Here is a 13590-nt window from a genome sequence, read left to right as displayed (position 1 = left end):
ATCAAATAGAGATGGAGTTTCTAGGATTCGTTGCGACTTTGGAAGGCTTGAAGATGGATCCCAAAAAGATAGAAGCAATTGTGTCCTAGGAGGTTCCATAGACGGTTAGAGACGTACAATGCTTTCTTGATTTTACCAACTTCTATCTGATCTTCATCAATAATTACTCTCAAGTTGTTGCCCTTCTCACTCGCTTGACATGCAAGGATAAGCTGGAATGGGGACATCTAGCGGAGAAGGCGTTTCAAGACCTGAAGACCACATTTACTACGGCTCGAATCTTGGTACATCCAGACTTTACAAAGGCCTTTTATTTAGAAACTGATGCTTCAGATTTTGCTTTGGGAGCTGTATTTTTATAAATTGGAGAAGATAAGAAGCTCCATCCGGTTGCATTCTATTCTCAAAAGTTTTCTGTTGCGTAAATCAATTATGAGATCCACAATAAGGAACTTCTTGCTATAAGGGATTCTTTCCAAGAATGGCATCACTTTCTTGAAGGAGCTGTACACTCAGTGACCGTATACACAGATCATAAGAATTTGGAGTATTTCATGTCGGCTCGAGTTCTAAATTGACGTCAAGTTCGGTGGAGTATGTTGCTATCTAGGTTCGATTTTATTATCACTTATCGACGTAGAAAGCAGCAAGGACTATCTGATGCCTTATCGAGGAGATCGTATCTTACACCAAAGATTGAAGAAGCAGCGTTTCATCAACAATGTACGACATTGTTGAAGCCAAAGCAATTTCAGCTTTGGACTACTACTGTGCCAATTGATGCTGACTTCTTGAATCAGATACATGACATAACCATTGAAGATTCAGTAGCCATTGATATTAAGCAGCATGCCAATGACGACAAGTTCAAAGTGGAAGGAGATCTTTTATACTTTGAGGAGCGGTTATATATCCCAAAAAGACCAATACGACTCCGAATTCTTCAATCTCGCCATAATTTTTCAGCTGCGGGACATTTTGGATTCAATAAGACCTTGGAGTTTATTTCTCGAGATTTTTAGTGGCTCTAAATGTGGAAGGATGTGAAAGGTTTTGTCCTCTCCTGCGACATCTATTCAAGATTCAAGAATCTTCGGCATCGCCCTTATGAACTCCTATAGCCATTATCGATTCCACGTCGATCATGGTCTTCAATTTCCATGGACTTCATCACGGACCTGCCATCATCGAACTCATTTGATAACATCTTTGTAGTGGTAGATCGGCTTACAAAGATAGTGCACTTTGTCCCTTGCAAGAAGACATCGTCCAGTGAAGTCACAGCAAGGCTCTTTCTCGATAATGTGTATCGATATCATGGACTACTAGATGATATCGTATCAGATCGAGGAATCCAGTTCATATCGAAGTTTTGGAGATCTCTCTTTGAGATACTGAAGGTGGATATCAAGCTTTCTTCAGCTTTTCATCCTCAAACTAATGGTCAAACAAATCAGATGAACTAAGTCTTGGAACAATACTTACGATGCAGCATCAACTATCAGCAAGACGATTGGACTACATATCTGCCGCTAGCCGAGTTTGCATATAACAACATCCTCCATGCGTCGACTCAATACATACCATTCTTTTTCAACTATGGGTATCATCCAAAGCTTGATTTATTGAGTCCGTCAACAAATAATAATCCAACAGTTGAAGAATTTGCGAAACAACTATCAGAGCTTCAAAATACGTTGAAGCTTCAATTACAATCCGCTCAAGAATCCTACAAGGCGTCTGTAGATAGATTTCGGAATCAAGCACCTACTTTCAAAATTGGAGATAAAGCATGGCTTCTTCGACGGAATATCAAGACCAAGCGACCATGTGATAAGTTGGACTATCGAAGATTGGGACCATTTATCATCCAAAAGCAAATCAATCCAGTGGCGTACCATCTGGAATTACCGGCTTCTATGAAGGTACATCCACTCTTTCATGTTTCTTTGTTGGAGTCTTATCGAGAGTCATCTTTTCTTGGAAGAGTGCAATGTCTTCCACCTAGTATTGAGATCGAGAACCACGAGGAATACGAGGTTGAAAAGTTGCTGGATTCACGGCAAAGGTGGAGTAAGTTGGAGTATCTTGTTCATTGGTGCGACTACAACATTAATGAGCGAACGTGGGAGCCAGTTGAAAATCTCACCAATGCACCACAAAAGGTACAAGAGTTTCATCAACAACATCCTCATAAACCTAAGCCGGTTCGACGATAGCTTCCTTCTGAAGCTTGCTCACCCAAGAATATAAGAAAGGGAGAGAGCACCACCAAAATTCGTAGTTGATGTAGTTATTTTTTCCAAGATAAAATAGAATTTTTTCAGTAGCCATAGTTTGGTCTTCTGATATGAATAGCCAAGAGATAGATACTATGCCAGTCAGATTATGTCAACCGATTAGTTTACGAAGGCGACCTCGAGATGAAGAACTACCTACACCACGAAGACGACGGAGGATACCAAGTAACCGATCACTGGTGATTGTATTTCAGTCCGAGCCTACTTATGATGGTCAGCCAGAAGACCTGTTTGCAGGATAATTTCACAATGAGGACATGGAAGTTCATGCTTGGTCAGAAGTTGAAGGAGTAGGCCACTACCATTGGCTTCAAGGACCGATGAATCACTTGCCTCGTGAACAACAGTTAGAATTTATAGTAGATATTATGCAATAGATCTTCATTTTCTTGTGTTGGTACTGATTAACAACAACATTGCTTCTCAATAACCTCAAAGCTAAAAGAGGGGGTGATGTTAGGAACATAGTTTTTAGAACCTTCTAGAGACAAGTTTCTAGAACCCTCTAGAAGTAAGTCTTTGGAACCTTCTAGAAGCTTCTTAGATGGTAGAAGTTACTTGAGAAGCTTCCTAAATAGGAGTATATATTGGAATCGATGTTGAAGAGTTCTTCAGTTTCAACAACACATCTCTTGGAGATCTAGCTCACCTCTCTGGTGTTGTTCTTGTATTCATCTGATTAATCTAGTTCTTGCTAATTCTTCTTGAACTTCTTGTTAGATCTCGAGTCTGTATTTATGTGTTAGTGACAACTATCGTAAGCTTGGACCTTTTCTTATTTGTAGAAAAATCAATCTATTTGCTTATCGATTACATCTACCGAAAGCAATAAAGATCCATCCTATCTTTCATGTATCTCTTCTTGAACCATATAAGACTATGAACATATCAAGAAGAAGATAAGTTCGACTTCTTTCTAAAGAAGTGGAAAATAATGAAGAATTCAAAGTGGAAGAAGTTCTAGAATCAAAGCAATGCTGAAATAAATTAGAATATCTTGTCCATTGGTGCAGATATAATATTAGTGAATGCATATAAAAATCAGTGAAAAATCTTATAGATGTAGCAAATGTGATGGAGGCTTTTCATTGACAACATCCATCCAATTAAGATAAAGAATATTAAGTCTTTATTATAAAAGAAACAAGGTCCAGAAAAGATTGCATTCTATCTTCTATCTTTCTTTGTAGTTTTTGTGTATTTGTGATGCTAAAGAGATGGAGAACCAACAACCAAGAGATTTAATTCAAGCGCTTTAATTTGAGAACTTATCAAAGAAGATATTATGATTGTTACAATCTTCAAGACAACAAAATTGAAATGAAGATCCTCAAGAATGACATATCTTTCCTCAAATAGATGATAAGATACAACTTATTTGATATTAAGGCTTTAGAAGAGACTTTCAATGTTTGGTGATTTTATTAGATGTAGAAGAAATTCTTGATGATATTCTAAATATTTTATTTGAAAGAAGTTACGAAGGTCTCAACAATGATCAAATAACGAGATCATCTTCTTGCCTTGATATAGAATACTATCGATAGTTGAGAGGACCTATCAACTATCTTCAAAGAGAACAAAGATCAGAGTATGTGGCAAGTATAATTTGCCATATCTTAGATTTTTTCAACATATGAAGATTGTGTCTCATAGAGCTTATTTCTAGAAATGGAGGTAATATCATGGATATATACATATAAACTAATAATTACCTATATTATTAGATAAAAGTAAGTAAAAATAAATTAATTCCATAATATCTTCTATAAAAGCTTTATAGAAGCTTCATAAACATCACTTTGATTTTATAGGTCTATATAGTTGATTTTTTAGATTAAAAACGTGGTTAATAAGTTGGCCATGTACCATATATGTTGGTAGCTTGAAGAACAAGCTAACTATGTGGCCTCTATATAGAAAACTTGTCTTATAAGCTAAGGCATGTGTCCTACAAAGTCAACACATATTAGAGATCTTATAGAATATTATCATATAGCTTTTAGCTAGATGGTATATATAGAGGTAAGAGTGAAGCCCTCTGCACTCTTATCAATTCTTTTCTTGCTTCTAATTTAGATTTAAGAGTCTCTAGTTTCTTTGTCTTTTGGCAATAGCCATTCCAATTTCTTTTCAATATACATACTACTTTATTTCTATTTTATTACTTTTCTTTTAAGACATATTTTTCAGTTCATGTCCTTGACATACGCACAATAAAGGCAAGAATTAGTATGTTCAAAAAGTTTGATGGAATAAAATCAAAACTTTAAAGATTTTTGCAACAAATAAAGTTCTATCTAAGACTGTAACTTTTCTAATATGTTCATAGATTTATTCAATTTAGATTTATATTGCACTTCTATTTAAAAGTACTCTCTCTTGATTTATATCTTTGATAGAAAAATAATTCATAATTCTTTTATGATTTGAATTCATTCTTAGAAGTGTTTATAGCTACATTTAGAGAAAGTGATTGAAAAAGATAAGTAGAGACCAATCTCTTATCTTTACAATGAAGTTTACAATTAACTACTATATTTACTACTAAATTCTAAAACTTTGCTTATGATATGGATTGAAATGACAAATTCCTTATCAAACAATTTTGATATGGATTAAAAGATAATTTTAAAGATTTATTATTAACAATTCTAAAAGCAAATTCTTTGAAATAATTTATTACTCAAGTCATTGCATGCAAAAATTGACTATTTAAAAGACATCAAGAATATAGATTTGGCTAGAAAGAAATAAGTCAAGTAATGACATAAGCTCTTAAGTTTTCAAAAACTTATTTTTCAAGATCAAAATCAATGAAAATTAATATGATATATTTTAAATCTCTTATTAAATAAGAAAAGACTTGACATCATCAAGAAGAGTTCTACTCATATTATAGAAAAACTAAAAAAACTACTTAACATTATCTAAAGAAATAATTCAATTAAAAAATGAAGAACATGGTTGTTACTCAATATAATGTCTCAAAAAACTAATTTTTCCAACTACAATAGGAAATGTGCAGCTGAATTGAAGTGCAATATCTAATAAATGTCTTATTTTTTCTTCAAATCTTTCATTTTTTTTATATAATAGATGTATATTTAGAACCTAAAAATCACAAATTCTTTGTCTTATTGGATTCAAGAGTCTTAGCTTGTTTAATAGAAAAAAACTTTGTCAAAAAATAAAAAATATCTTTAATCAAGTAAACTAAATCGGTTCACGTAGAAGTTATAGATGGTCATTCATTGTCTTCTAGAGATGTTATCTATGAAATTGTTCTCTTAGATGTAGCAATTAAAGATCATAACAGCATAGGAATATTTAATGTGATAAGATCTTAGTCTAATCTAGTTATTTTTGAATTATCATAATTAAAAAAATATAATTTTAAATAGAATAGATTTTTTGAAATTTTAATTTTTTTTTTGTACTTTAATTTTAAATTTTATTACTCAAGTAGAAATACATAAGTTTAGTACATCTCAATTCTTACTAATAGATGCAATAGGTATTTATATATGCAACAAAAGAACGATCATCTTTTGTTATATATAACAAACGAACGATCATCTTTTGTTATATATAACAAAAGAACGATCATCTTTTGTTATCTATTTTTGATGGTAAAAAGATATCAAGTAGTATTCTTAGCTAATATCAAGATTTCAAGAATGAACTCAATTGCTATTTGGACCAATCTACAACTTATCACAGTATAAGTTGATTGCATTAAAAGAGTACATTGACAAAAAAATGGCTAAAAACTTTGTATGCCACTTAAAAATTTTAGCAAGAACTCTTATATTACTTGTAAAGAAAAAAGATGAATCTTTATAGATGTGCATAGACTATTGAGGACTTCACAAGATCACCATCAAGAATAAATATTCTTTAATTTTAGTTTTAGGACTTTTTCATCAATTCAACTAAACAAAGATCTACACAAAATAGACCTATGAAGAGCATACAACTTGGTATGCATTAAAGAAGGAGATGAATAAAAAATTACATTTCAAGCTATATATGGATATTTTTTAATATAATATTATGTTATTTGGATTCATAAATACACCAATTGTTTTTCAATATCTAATGAATGGTGTCTTTTGTGAGTTTTTTAATAACTTTTTTGTCTCTTATCTAGATGATATTTAAATCTATTCTAAGAATATTGAATAGCACAAATTTTACGTATTACAAAACTAAAAGATGTAAGATTATATATAAAGATGAAAAAATATATATTTTATACTATTCAAGTTGACTTCTTAAGATACACCATTTCAAATAATGTCTTTATCATGGATCCTATAAAAATCAAGACTATCATAGATTAGAAGATCTCAAAAAAAATTAAAAATATATAATGTTTTTTGAAATTAATCAATTATTATCAGAACTTTATTGAGAACTTTTTTTTAAGTTGTAGATCTTCTTATGTATCTAATATGTAAAGACAAACTAAAGTAGAGCAAAGAAGCTAAAGCATCTTTTGAAGCCTTTAAGACATCATTTATTTCTATACTAATCTTATATCATATCAAATTTTTTAAGGTATTTTTTTATAGAAATAAACATATCTAACTTTGCTATAGATATTATTTAGTCACAAATAAGAGTAGATGACAAGCTCTACCTAGTAGCTTTTTATTCCAATTTTTTTCCAATAGCCAAAATTAACTACAAGATCTATGATTTTTTTTTTTTTTTTTTTTTTTTTGTAATTGTGGATTTATTTCAAGAATGGTATCATTATTTAGAAGGTGCTTTTAGACTAGTCATTGTGTATACAAATCACAAGTACCTTAAGTATTTCAAGTTGGCATATATTTTGAATTATTAAAAAGCCACTTAAAGCATGTTCTTATTAAGATTACTTATCAACCTAGAAAATAATAAGACTTGTCAATCCTCCTTTCTAGATATTTTTATCTTTCACCAAAAGAAGGAGATTAAATTTTGATAAGAAAAAATGATTTTTTTGAAGCCAAAGCATTTTCAACTTTGTGCAATAAAATCAACATTGATTATTGATTCAACTTTTCTCAAGCAAATTCAATCAAGTATATCCTCTGATCTTCTTATTTATGATATCAAGAATACTTCTTCTAAGTCTTATATAACTTCTAAATTCAAGTTTAGGAACAATCTATTCTATTTCAAAGGTCGCTTATATATTCTAGAAGGACAAGCATATTTACATGTTCTTCTAGCATGTCACAACTTTCGAATGACACAATATTTTGGATACAATAAGAGTTTGGAGCTTATATCTAAAGATTTTTAGGCGCTGCAAATGTAAAAGACTATGAAAGACTTTGTACAATCATATAATATTTGTTCAAGATCAAAAATTCTTTATTATCAAACTTATGGGCTTTTTTAGCCATTGTCTATATTAAAGCAACCACAAACTTCTATTTCTATCGATTTTACCATAGATCTTTCAAGTTTAAATTTATATGATTCTATATTTATTATAATATATTAATTTATTAAGATAATATATTTTGTATTATATATAAAATCTATTTTTGATAAAAAATAGCTAAGTTTTTTCTTCAAAATATCTATTATTATTATAAATTATTAAAAGATATTATATCAGATAGAAGGATACTATTTGTATTAAGATTTTAGAGAAGTATTTTTAAAGTAATGAAGGTAGATATTAAATTGTCTCTAACTTTTTATTTTTAAATTGATAGATAAATGGAGCAGATAAATCAAGTTTTGGTATAGTATTTGAGGTGTACCATCAACTATAATCAAGATGATTAGAAAATTTTTTTACTATTAGTAAAATTTGTATATAATAATTTGATATGATCTTCTACTTAATAAATACCTTTGTTTATTGATTAGGATTATCATCTATAACTTGATATTTTTGAATTTTCAAAAGTTGATAATCTTGCAACAAAAGATTTGGTAGAGTTACATGCAACAATAAAAATACAGTTAAAGGAAGTTCAAAAATGACAAAAGAGCAATGTAGATGCCTATTGCAAGAAAAAATTATAACTTAATATGGGTGATAAAGTATGTTTACTTTGTCTCAATAACAAGACTACTTATTCTTGTAACAAGTTGGACTATCATAAGCTTAGACCTTTTTTATTTGTGAATAAGTGAATACTTTTGCTTATTGATTATATTTATCAGAGTTTATGAAAATTTATTATTTACTCCACATGTCTCTTTTTGAACTATTTAAGGCAAAGAATATCTCAAAAAGAAGACAAATGCTACTTCTTCATATAAAATTGAATAATAATCAAGAATTTGAAGTGGAAGAAGTCCTAGATTTAAGGCCACACCAAAATAAGTTAGATTATCTTGTTCATTAGTATAAATATGATATTAATAAATATATATAGAATATTATAAAGAATCTTACATATGCAATAAAGAAGATTGAGGCTTTTTATTAATGATATCCATGAAAATAAAGATGAAGAATAGTAAATCTTTGATATAAAAGAAACAAGATCTAGGAAAGATAAGACTCTATTTTTTACTCCTAATTATATTTTTTTTATATATTTGTAATATTAAAGAAATAAAAAATCAACAAATAGTAGATTCAAGTCAATAGCTATTATTTATTGTCTTACCAGATGAAACATTGCAATTATCACAACTTTCAAGATGGCATAATTAAGGTGAAGATCTTCAAGAACAACATATCCTTCCTTGAATACATGGTAATATATAACATGTTTGATATCTCGACTTTAAAAGAGACCCTTGATATTTGGTGATTTTATTAGAAGTAAGAATGATTCTTGGCGATGTTTCAAATATTTTATATGAAAGAAATTATGAAGGCCTCAATAATAATCAAATAATAAAGTGGTCTTCTCACCTTAATATGGGATATTATTAATAGCTAAGATCTATCAAGTATCTTTAAAGAATACAAAGAACTGAATATGTGACAAATACAATTTATTGCAACTTAGAATTTTTCAACATATGATAATTTCTCTTCGTAGAACTTGTTCTTAAAAGTAACAATAATTTTATGGAAATACATATTTATTTTAATAATTATCTATATAATTAAGTAGAAATAAGTGAAAATATGTTAATCTTATAATATCTTCTAAAAAAGCTTTTTAGAAGCTTTTTAGATATTTCTTTGACTTTATACGTATTTTTAGTTAATTGGTAGGTTAGAAATTTGGTCAAAAAATTAGCCACATGTCACATGTGTTGATAGCTTGTGGAATAAAATAATTATATGGCACACATATAGAAAACTTCCCTTGCAAGTTAAGACCTATGTATAAAAAAGTCAACACGAGTTGGAAGTCCTATAGAACATTGCTATGTAGCTCCTAGTTAGATAGTATATATGGAGGAAAGAATAAAGCCCTCTTCACTTTGGTCAATTTTTTTCTTGCTTTTCGTATAATTTTAAGAGTCTTTAGTTTTTTAGCCTTTAATAATAATTATTCTAGTTTCTTATTAAAGATATTTTTATTTTTATTTCTAATTTTTTATCTCTCTTTTATTTATTTTTCACTTCTTTAAATATCTTCTTTGAATTTTTATCCTTAAAATTTTTGCATTTGAATTTTTTTTTCTCCTTTACAAAAAAATCTAATTTTTTATTTGAACAAAATAAGTGATATATCCTAAAACACTCTTCTTGCCATGCCTCTCATTTCACTCTTGCTTTCCATCATGTTTCTTCCATCATTGATTCCTTGAACTTCTATTTTTTTATTTTTTTATTCTTCTATTATAGGGATTTTTAACAATTTGCTTTAATATTGTTGTTGTAAGCTTGCAATTAGATTTGATTTGCCTTAATTCCTAGTCTATCTATATTGAAGCAAAATTTTTTGAAAATCTATGATATATAGAATTGTGAAGCTTTAATTAGCATTTCAAAAGCCACTCAAGTGAAGGTAGTCACAAACCTCAATTCTTTGGTGTCTTTTTGTACTTTATGTATTTCTACTTGACGCTCTTGATAGATTAAGTAAGGAATTGCTAATCCAAAAAATGGAGACAATTTTGGTGTTTATGCCTCTTCTATGCTTGATTTGGTGTATATTATTAATATTTGTATTTTTATTAATTTACTATATTTATTTTAAAAATATTGAATATATGTAAAAAATTAAATTTAATAGTAAATTTTTGATTATGCTTTTGAAGATAACTTATTTATAATTTCAAGTAAGATTTATTTATTTTCTTTATAAGATGTATTTTTTTATTATTATGCCATTGAAATATGCTAGTATTGCACTGTTTATGATTTTTTGCAATGCTAAACTTACTAATACTCTTATTATCTTATTTCTTACTTTCATTCTATATAAATAATAAATATTGAATTTTCCTAGCTTTAAGTAGAGATTTATTATTATATTAAATTACTTTATTATGTTAAATATGATTGGACTTATAAAACAATTATTTTACAAGAATGACAACACAAAGTTTGTTGAATACTAGATGATACTTTATTTGTGTGAAAGTCATTTGATTCTTGTATTTCTTGCTAATACTTAAATAAGGTTTATTTACTCAAATTCTAATTTCTTATTTTTAAAAGATTTTTTGATCATCTTTCTTTTGAATTAGCTACATCTTTAAACTGCTATATTTTTGAAAAAAATAATTTATTCGATTAATGCATATAATTTCAGTAATTTATTTTTATCTTTGTTTATTATAATGGCTTAATTTAATTTTTAATCTTTTTCAATAATTAACTTGTTTTAAATTTGATTTAGAACATATTTGGTAGAAATAAGACCTATTAATAATAAATGCATCAAGTTTGAAATAGTTATAGATGATTTAAACATGAGTTAGTAGGATTATTACAACATTTAAAAAAAGTCAAAATATCTTAATTTTAAAATTTATTATAATCAACTATTTAAGTATAATAATGTGTAAAAAATAAAATAGAAAAAACATGATATAAAAGATCTTAATAATGATTTATCCAAATTTTTTTTTAATTCAAAGTTTCTTTCTATACTAAAAATTGAGATGTAGATAATAATTGTAGTTAATGCTTTATAATGCTTTATCAACTATCTTAATAATTTTTTAAATACTGAATTATCTTTTAAAAAACATATGTGTCATGGCCAAAAATTTGTATAAAAGTGATTGTGATTAATTTAATTTATATTTTTTTATTTTTCTAATCACATATAATTAATATTAAAAAAATGAACCATTTTCATAATCAATTTTACTAGCATTGATCCAACTTTTGTACTAAAAGCTAATAAGAAGGAGACTACGTAAGTTCGAGGTGTTAATACCTACTTAAGTTTCTAATTCATATTCATTTGTCAATAAACTTTTGTATTAGTCAAGTAACTAGAAGTTGGATAAATTATGTAGTTGTAACATATATTATCTTTTCATTTTTTTCATCTTTCTTGCTTTCTCTTCTGGCATCATATCTATAAAGAGTATAAATATATTATATGCATTACAAAGGTTTTTATAAGATAAATTTAGATTTTAGAATTTTATTTGAGAATGATCATGTGATTAATGTTAGTAGATGATTATCAAATTGTCTTTTCAAAAAATAAAAGAAGTAATCTTAATTTTTTTTTTTTTCAATTTATTTTTTATTATTTGAATTTAAAAAAAAATAATAAAATATGAGAATAATATAATCTTTTCATCTAAATTAAACATATTAATTTTTATCTTCTTAAATAATATTTCTTCTTATTCATCATCTTATTATTTCAATTTACATTTATTCAGCCAAAACATATTTTATATGTTATATAATGTAGTGGTTTCTTATCTCATAATCAAGTTACAATTTTGTCTCATATTTAATAAAAATTATTTTTTCATATGAAATAACTTAATTACTAAAGAATATTTTATATCTCAATCTTGTTCTTTCAAAAGAAAACTATCCCAAAGAGTAATTTTTTTAATACTTTTGTATTCTAAAGGTTTTAAAATATTCTTATTTTTATCAATTTATCTTGTGATTTGTCTCCAAATTACTAATATTGCATACAAAAAAAATTGGTGTAGAAGTATCTATTGACTATCTCTATTAAATCATATTATAAAAAACTTAGAATGAGATTCTATAAATGTTTGTATTTTTCATTGGATTCTTTAGAGTTATTATTTATTATCAAGTATTTTAATCTAGTTACTTATAGTCTCGTTGTAGATAATAACTTGCTCATCAATCTAAGAATTAAGGCAATTGTTAGTAGCTCAAGATGACAACAACTACTTGCAATAGTGTTGTCTATCTAAAGAATCTACATTTACTAGTAGATGATACTTGCCAAAGTATTTCAATGGCATGGCATCAAAAGAGCAATAAGCAAGGAAATAAGGTGTTATTATAAGGCCACCAAAATTAACAAGGAAGCAATAAGGAGTAGCACAACTATCAAGAAGTGGCACAATATTTAGAAGGTCTCAGGCAATAATGCCATATGTTACATATTATTGGGTTGGAAGATGTGTGATTTTGACTAAGTAATAAACTTGGCCTTGTTTCTTTTTTAATCATCATGTGTGTTAAGTTTGGTTTTGCAAGGTCTCTCCTATGCTTATTAATAACCTCAAACACTCTCGTATTACATATTGTCTTGCTCGGGAATGCACTAGGCACCTAGTTGTGGAAGGTGAGGATATGTTTCACAAGTATCCAAGAAATCCTAATAGGTTTCATCCATACGAGAAGAATATAATCTGAATTTCAATTCAAAAGTTCTAAAAACACTCTTCTTAGTAGCTTTAACTATACAAAAATCCCAATTACCTTGTAACTTTCATATTTAAGCAATTTTTAATTTTCTTATAAGCCCTAATTCTCATCAATGAGCTTTAACAAGCTATAACATCCAATCTGACCATCTACTTCATGTAAAATTTTGCATGAAATTGTCAATGTAAGTCTTCTATATGTACAAGAATTTTTAGTCCAATCCAACTAACAAATTGTGAGAAAACCCCAAAAAATTGCACTAATATCACTCGGCTACTAACTTGAAAAGTGAAGTAGAAATCCCAGCAGTGATTTCTCCCTTTCCAATTATTAACTTTTACTCAAAATTGATGTACAACTTCATCTTTAAGTCCTTCAATACCATGCCTAATTTCATCTTGATCCAACAAGTAGATCTTTAGATGTCATAAAAATCCTATCCAACCTCAAACTGCCAACTTCCAAAACCCTCTTGTGCTAAAAACCAGATACCTCTAAACCACGCCGTTAGATTATTATAAAATTTTGTATACACTTAGC

Source organism: Physcomitrium patens, chromosome 10 (genome assembly GCF_059467195.1).
Source record: "Physcomitrium patens ecotype Gransden chromosome 10, ASM5946719v1, whole genome shotgun sequence".
NCBI classification, from domain to species: domain Eukaryota; kingdom Viridiplantae; phylum Streptophyta; class Bryopsida; order Funariales; family Funariaceae; genus Physcomitrium; species Physcomitrium patens.
Note: the sequence above shows the minus strand (reverse complement) of the source record.